Source organism: Callorhinchus milii, unplaced genomic scaffold, assembly GCF_018977255.1.
Source record: "Callorhinchus milii isolate IMCB2004 unplaced genomic scaffold, IMCB_Cmil_1.0 Scaffold5, whole genome shotgun sequence".
Lineage (NCBI taxonomy): Eukaryota > Metazoa > Chordata > Chondrichthyes > Chimaeriformes > Callorhinchidae > Callorhinchus > Callorhinchus milii.
The window spans coordinates 40374217-40383546 of NW_024704746.1; positions in this window are offsets into that span (position 1 = coordinate 40374217).

Below are 9330 nucleotides of genomic sequence, written 5' to 3' on the forward strand. Positions count from 1 at the left end.
CTTCGTACTTAGATGAAAGTATTTTTCTATAGAGGACATCAGTTATTTCATGATGCAGCCCATTATAATGAACTGTCAATCCAGCATGTCCTCTGTAGGTGCCTGGCGCTGGGTCACTGGTGACTTTAAAAGGCCATGGACTCTTGAAACATCCTCCCGGTCAGCCAGTCTTCATTGAGGGCAGGAGCTGAATCAATTGTGGTACACCCACTGTCTGATAATGTTAAATCATTATCTCTGGAAGACCATCTCAGACCTCCCTCTCCCTGAACTTTGCACCTTACGAGCTGCAGATGCTTGCACATAATATTCTTTCATGACTTGTAACAAAGTCTTTAACATGAGTGAAAGTCATTCTGTATAAACAGAGCTCTGCACCAGAATTTGAAGGAGGAATATTTGAATTAGTACCAACACATCACATACCCCAACAGTTTTGCCAACATTAAAGCCTGAGAAACATCTCACCCTGGTCCCACCTTCATTAGACATCTACCACTCAAGCTCTGCTATCTAGCAAAGTCACACCTTCATAAACTACTGGCATCACGTATCACTGATAAACCTACAGTGTCCATTTCTGACATGAGTTTGGGTAGTACAGTTTTAATGTACTAAAATCAAATTACTGTATACTTAAAATGTGCCTAAGGTTACTTCATTATGGTGACACCCCTTTTTTTTGGACAACCGGGTGTTTGACCCACTCAGAAACCCATCACCACACTTAGGAGTGTCCAAACCAAACAGAGTTGCATGCATCATACCTATACATGGAAATTCCAGAGATAATTATTAAAAAGGAAACCACATTATCTCCCTGGTGGGATACAATCTGTTTATCTAATTCCAGAGAGCATTAGGCTAAGTTTGGCGAGAGTTTGGGAATCCCAGGGTTTGGGATACTGCTGGAGTCTAATCAGCTAAAACCACATAGCTTGCCACTGAAAGCAGCTTTCCTGCTGCTTGTCCAGCTTGGACTACCCTATTAGGACTTTGGCTTATTGGAAGTTGAGTGGGCAGAATCCCTGACCCCAATAACTGGTCTGCCCTTCCAAGTCCTGCCGATAGTTCACAGGCATCCAGTACCTCATGTCAGGAGGATGTCTCAAAGCACTTAACAGAATTTGCTGCAGTTTTGTAGTTGAACACGCAGAAGGGGTAAGAATATTCCTAGAATAGATCAACACATGTTTTATAGTACAGTTCAAGTGAAAAGGAGATGTCAGGTTTCAAGAAACTTAATATCAACGAGATGTTTTGCCTCCTAGAGATTGCTGGCGAATGTAATCCAAACGACTGTCAAACTTTGTGTGGTTTCACCTGCTGATACAACAGATGGAACTGCAAGCAATCGACTTTAAATTGCTCATTGCAAATCACAGTAAAGAATATCCTCCAAAAGGGAAAGTTGACGTTTGCTTGCACAATGTCTAACAAGGTCGATGATGACGTTTAATTCCAAAATCAGTTGTCCATCTGGACCTTAGTTTGTATAGTCTTTTGCCAAGTGGTCTGCAAAACTAAGAGACTGAAATAAAATTCCAAGACTTTAGCGTAAGATTAATATTGGCAGTTTGATATTTAACCGTTACCTTCACAATGTTGAGCAGAAGCCTTTCCAGCTCCTTGTCCAAAAGAAACAATAGACTGTTCAATCGATGACTGCTTTGAAGGATTAGATATCCCTAAATGAACAATCTCCAAATGAGCAATTTGGGGAAAAATGAAACACTCGATGAGCAAAACAAATAGAGATGAAACTACAGACCATGAATTTCAGCACAGAAACCTGAGATGAATATAAACCTTCAAGTTCAATTATCATTGTCCTTGTTGCAATATTCATAGGGACTAACCGAGGTGTCAGCCAGGAGGAAATTGATGGTGGAGGAATACCTTTCTTTTAAAGATTGAATTTCACATCTCACCAACTCATTCACTGCTCTGTTATTTCTGAGTTATCAAAGTTAAAATAAGGAATACTGAACAATGTCACGTTTGGTTGCTCCATTCAGCTCTGCCCATCAAAAACATCTCTGGTCACTGCACTTCAACAGCTTCAACTGATTAACTATGTGAAAGCCACATCCGTGTGAGACAGCAGTATGCAAATTGGACAGAAGCAATTTGTCCACCAAGTTGGCTCTTAAATCAAACTTTTGACTGCATTAGTCCATTACCAGCTACTTTTCTCATTGCATTTCCTCTGACATGCAGCTTATGTAGATTTGTTGGGCAATCGTGAACGTAATTGATCTAACAATCCTTTCAGGATTATACTCATAGATCCTCCCCAATCTTAACTTTAAATAGTTTTTTCAGTTTTTCCTAACATTTTGTTAAAATCTGTGTAAAGATATAAACACAACCACAGAAATTTACAACACAGAGCATTCATCGCATCCAATGCAGTGCTGGGGAAGCATTGCATTCTCAGAGGTGCCATCCTTCAAACGAGACGTTAAACTGCACACCCTTCTCCCTTTTCAGAAGAACATTCAAGATCCCAGGATGCTATCCGAGAAGAGAAAAGTTTCTACATGGGATTTGACCTAAATTAGCTTTTGCGTACCCAATCATTGCACCTTATAGTAATTCCACAGCACTTTACAGTAATTCCAGTGATGTCCCTCTAGTCAATGCCTCATCAACTAGTAAAAAAATGAAATAATTTCTTCCAATCAACTATCAAAAAAACACCTCTATCATTTCTCCTCTCAACTTTTGCTGTTACAATGAAAATAAGCCCAGTTCCTTTAAGGTTTGTAAATAAATTATTTCTGTTCCCAGTTTGTTTTTGTTCTATGATAAGAACTCAAAAGGTGGTTTTAGGGCCTATATACGTATTCAGTTAATTCTGAATTCTCACTGTAGTATAAATGCAATGGGTACTACACTGTGCTTTGATTGCATGGCATTTATTAACATATTAATAACATTTATTAAAGAGTTATTTTTTGGAAAATGTGGCTTAATTAATGTCCTTTTCTTTATCCACTATTCATTAAATAAAGATTGAGTTATCTTGTTGATCTCTCTCTTGTTTGCAGTCTCATTATTATTAAAGCATCATAGGAGAGATTCTGATAGTCATAATCACAAAAATACAAAGATCTCCTGAATGAATGGACAGCCAAATTACTTACCGAGGTCCCTTGACGTTCAAAAGTCAATATCATTTCTGTTCTATTTTAGTGCCGAACCTACTGATAAAAAGCAAAGGCAATAACTGTCTCTTTTTGTTTATAAAAGAAGACGATCTTTCCTAGACAACAACAACATTACCTTTATATAGCGCCTTTCACATTGGAAAGGACATCCCAAGGCGCTGTGCAGGTAAACATAACGTAGAGATAAAGCAAAAAGAAGCAGCTTGCTTCTTCTCCTAATATCGATTAATTAAAAGAGGACATATTATTCCGATCACAGTTTTCTTTGTGGAAATGAGGAGTAATATTATCATTTTTATCATATTATTACAGTTTAAATCACTCTGTAGAGGCCATTTCTTAATGATTTTCAGTGATGGGTCAGCTAGACCAATAACATTGCCACTTTAGATATGAATGGATGTTATTTTCTTAATACATTTGAGCTTCCTAAAATAGATACTTTTTGAAGGAAGTTGATATTTTGTTCACTAAGCATTTTGTCAAGCCATTCTTGAATAGTCTTATTAACAGTCCCAGTTGCACCGATGATTATAGGAACTATGTTTGTTTTACATTCTCATACATCCGCATTCAATTTGTAGATCGATATATTTTCTGATTTTCTCTAGTTCCGTATTTTTCACATTGTAATCACTTGGGTTAGCCACATCAATAATGTGCAATCTGTTTGATTCTTTATGATAATATCTGGTCCATTACACCTGATTGTCCTGTCTATATGTACGTGTGAATCTCCAGATTATTGTGATGTTGTTTCTCAATGTCACTTTTGCTGGTTGATGTTCATAACTGTTGGTCTTTACATCAATAACAAAGTGTTTACAAAATGTCCATTGGATTTTTTATCTACATTATTATGTCTAATCTGATACTCCAAATGTGCTAGGGCTGGATATGGTGACAATATTTATTCCACTGTTTCTGGTGCTTGATAAAATATTTATTCTACTTTTTGGCTCAATTTTTCTCTATAAGATATGTTTCATAATAGATTGGGTCATAAAAGATTGTGCTAATATTATGAGAGCGTCTGTTTTGGCTTTCAGATCTCAGTTTATCCACCTGTTATTCGTAGATTTTGTTCATATCTAGGACTTATTCTTTCATTTCTCTTGGATGAGAATGTTGTTGCAGCAGCACCTAGCACCCTTTACCATCCCAAAAAGCCAAGAAATATGCCTTCCATTGTCAACAGCATTGTCGTTGAAATACAACTTAGAAATACATTGATACTTCACTTCACAGTAAATCCTGTGAAGTGTTTAGTGACATCCTCTCGACTTGCTATTTCAAATGCAATGATTATTATTATATTATTCATCATTGTTATTATTATTATTTAGCCGTCATCTTCCAGGTTTAAAATATGAGAAATAGGCAGCACTGCAAGCAAGCGCACCGGGATGGGGGCAACAAAATCATATTTTAATAATTGACCATGTCTACGCCATCCTGAAATGCAATGAGGAAAATGTTTGTACCTTTGTCATATTTATTTTTTAAACAAACTTCTCATCAGGTAAGCCACTATTTATTGTCCATCCCTAGTTGATGGCCTGAGAATGTGGTGATGATGAGTCTTTTATTTAAATGACTATAGTCCCTGTGGCAACAGTGAGCTAGGAGTTCTAGGATTGGGACCCGGCATTCAAAACAAATGCTGGGCTATATCAAGTCCAAACCAAAGACCTAATTTAGAGCTCAATTAATTCTTTATCTGGAACTCAAGAGTATTGTGGTTATTTTCGCACATTTATATCCTGTATTTTAGTTGATTGCCGTCCGCCACTTGAGTTCACTGAAGCAAATGCATTGAATCCTTTTCTTGTGTAAATATACAGCAAAATCAATTAGCAGGCAAGGGTTTTGCGTGCAGTTGTGGCAAGTGGGAGCCTTTAAAGCAAAGAAATCTGCTTTGAGTTGTGCATTGTCGACAACTGATTCTGTGGGCTAAGAAATGTTAACTGCTCCAGTAACCTCTGCAGATTTTCATTTACATGATCGTTTCCACCAACAAAAGCAGCAGGAGCAAGTTAGATGTTTAACAATGGTTCATTAATCACAGAATTGTTGTTGAGCAGCTCTGCTTAATGCAGGTGCCTGCTCTTCCTTACGTGCCCACAGCCAGAGAGCAGAACATCAAAATACTTATTAAGTTCTGAAGCAGTCAAAAGCAATGCAGACTCGTCACGGTTGACCACACCATGTTCATATTTATGTGCTCCTCTTCATCAGTTGCAATGATTCATTAAAGGATTTCCACACAACTATCAGGCTACATTATAACGTTCTAATGAATTTCTTACATCAAAAATAATTCTTAAGAGATGGTAGTATTTTAACTCCCAACTTACTTGAGAACAAAATTAAAACCGAACTCCCAACCCTGCAGATTAGGAAATGCCTTCCCAGTCATCCAGGTTTCCATATACAGTATTAACAAAGCATCTCAGTAAATTTCAGCTAGACCGACTATAGTTTGCCCTTCGTTGAGAAATAGACCCTGATAGATACCAGCAACACAATGTAGCCTACAGTGTTTGATCTGTTCAATTTCACGTTTCAAGAAGGGCATTTAATCTGGTACGAAAATAGAAATTTGAGAAGCCTTTAGATATATAGGTTTTTCTATAATATAACCTATCCCAGGGGATACAATGTATGATTTATTGCTGTTATTTTGCACATTTCTCCATTTATACATGTCAGGTTCTTTCTGGCTGGCACATCAGCAATGTGACCATCTTATTGTACTTTTGGGACAACACCAATGAATTCACAGGGAGAAGAAGGTTGAAGTACAACTCTTGATCTCAAGGTGAAAAAGATTCCCCATGCCCCATTTATACATTTAATACAATAATAATCCTTAGCACATTTGGTTTTGCCCCTAGAGACATCTTAAAGTGCTTCACAGAATATACAGGTTATACAGGATATACCCATGGTTAAAAAAATTCCTTCCATTTGATATAGCGCCTTTCAGGATAGGGAAGGGGTCTCAAAAAGCTTCACAGGATACACTGTAAAGTATGGGTGTATTCGGCAGACAAAAGACTGCGGCCTCTACTTAAACTGTCCAGTACTATTAAAATGCTTTATTTGTGCATTATGTGACTGAGAGCCATGTTACATAGTTTACCGTAGTCGAAGACAGACATAAGCTACCTTCCAGCTAGCGTTTTTAATTCCTCTTTAATCATGTGGGACATTTAGTAGCGCAACCTAAAATTTATTTCAAGCACCACCCTAATAATCTCCGGATCAAATTTTCTCTTACACTACAGAGGAAACATGACAACAGTTGCAATCTAGCTCACCCTAATTAACAACTCTGTTCTATCCGAATATTCTTGCAGTGTATACAAATGAGATTAAACAGAATTGCTTTGTGATTGAGCAGCTATCCACCACCCCCCACACCTTTCAATGAATCTCAATCTTGAAAAGTGCATTAAACTTCAGTGGAAATCTGACAAGCCACATTCAACGTACATCTCTGCATCAAAGCAATCAAATCTGCAGAATTAGGGATCAAATAATTGAAGGAATTCTTCAGAGAATGTCTGTGCTCCTGGCCTTGTATGAATGTTAAGGTCAAATCTTGGTGGCGTACATAAAGTTGGAACATAAATCTAAGCATTTAAAATGCCCTGTATTCCCAGCAAGTATTCAAGATTCTTAGAAAGAATCAAGAATGGTAGAGAACTGACATGTCTTTTAGTCTAACTGTACCTCAGGTTCTTCACATGCTAAAAATTGACTTCTAAGTAGAATACTGCTGGAACTCATGGAACTATCAGCAACCTCTTTAGTCTCAGACTCTGTGCCGAGTCAATTTTATCTGGCTACAAAAACACAGTCACCAGACTTTATGCTAAACCCCATGAAGCACTTTGATCCTCTCAATGATGTAACAAGGCACTGTATCAAATTCAAGGATAAGCATCTGTGCATTTTCCTTCCGTTGGCTCTAACAATACGAACAGTGAAAAATCAATCAGCCAAATTGTAGCAAACCACTTTGAATGATTCCAGATTACATTTCAATTGTGTACTCTTTGAAGATGTTCTCACCTTCAGTGATACGTAACTGAAGGTGAGAACATCTTCAAAGAGTAACTATCTAACGCCTGAATGGTGTCCTTGTGGACTTCGCTCAAAGTGCAGACAGACTCTCCATGGCATCCTGGAGTACAGATGACTAGTGTTATAATGCCTCAGTGAAGATTAAACTCAGACTCACTAAACAAGGAAATCTCCATAACAGTTGCTGTTGCAAAGCACATTTTAGCCTTTCTCACACTCTGCCTGCATTATGTATATTTTCCACAAATGAGCTCTATTGAAAGGTTCTTTTTGACAAGATTTGTTAAACTGGAACAATCTGATATCACTTGCAACAATAGGACAATTGGTAGCAGAAACTGGATGATCTGCAGCCTATAGAGGGAGGAGTTGGGAAGGCCAACAAGCAAGGAGTTTGCATAGTCAAGCCTCGATGTAATGAAAGCGTGTATGAGGCTTTTGGCAGCCTGCGATGTGAGACAGTGGCAGAGCCAAGCAATATTGCAGAGGTGGGGGAAGTCAGAGCGGGTCATGGTACAGATGTGGGGTAGAAAGGATAGTTGAAGGTCAAACAAGACGCCAAGGTTCCAGACTGGCTTAGTAAGGTGGAGTGTGCAACCATGGATGGTGATGCTGTCAGCGCCAATCAGAAGAGCCTCGGTCTTGTTGACATTCAACTGAAGAAAATTAGCTCTCATCCATAGGTTGCAGATCATCCAGAACTCTGCAGCCCGTGTCCTCTTCCGTACTGGGCTCTGCGACCCTATTGCCACCATTCTTGCTCGACTCCACTGGCTTCCCATCACACAGAGGTTACAGTTCAAAATCCTGGTCCTCACGCTCAAAGCCCTCCACGGCCTTGCTCCCCTCTATCTCTGCGACCTCCTAACCGCCTACCAATCTGCCCTCTCCCTCCACTCAGCGGGCTCCAGTCTGCTTAACATCTCCCGCCTCTCCCGCCCCACCATTGGCAGGCGGTCTTTCAGCTACTCTGCCCCCACCCTCTGGAACCCCATGCTGCAGTCCTTCCACCCCGCCCCCTCACTTGCCTCCTTCAAGAGCCATTTCAAGATCTTCCTCTTCAACCATGCCTCCTTTCCCCCTGCCCTCCACCCTCCCCAATCCCGACCCTCAGCTTGGGTCTGAAACTCTGTTTGTCCAGCGCTTTGGGATGTCCTCCCAACTTGAAAGGCGCTATACAAATTTTGTTGTACTAATGGTTGAGAAATATATGTTTTTCTTAAAATCCTCCAAGATTTTATTTTTGGTTATTCAGGTGCCTGATTTATGGAAACCCATCACCATGCTGAAGGTATCCAAACCAAACCACAGTATGAGCTGTGGAATGTCACCTACACATGGAAATTTCTGTAACTGGAATGAAATACACATTCTCCTCTTTGAGTGATGCACTCAACTCACTTAATTACAGAGAATATTGGGCACAGGTCAGCAAGAGTCAAGACTTAGTGACCTCAGTGTCCATTGGGATACTGCTTGAGTTTAACTGCACAGCTTGTCAATGAGAGCACTGTCCAGCAAGCTTCCCACTGCTTATCCGGCTAGGACCACCCCAGCCATTAGGGCTTTGGCTTGAAAATCCTCCTAAAGAACTGGGAGTGGAACACAAACTCCTGTCTCAAACTTTACTTCAGCTTGCTGGAATTGTCTGCAGCATAACTAGATTTATACCACAACCACCAGCATTGATTCCACTGCAAGCTCATGGGGAATCTATAAATAGGAAACAATACCATTTATAATTGGGACATTAACGAAAAATATGCAACACATTTAGGGTTAAGCTGGCCATTCAAAGCATGTACCCCAGAGAGATCTTGTCCTTTGAGGCATTCATTCCCCAAATAACCCTGAAAAGTAATTCCTAATCGAATGAATAAGCAAATCAAATTTACTATAATCATTCAATATAAAAGTCACAAAAGAACAATAAATTAACTAGGACAGTACAATCCTACTGGGGCAGTCTGAATTAATATATGCAGAATGGGATTACTTTTGAAACAATTGTAAATTTATGTGCATTTTTTAAATCTCATTTGATGAAACTTTGTACAACCTAAGA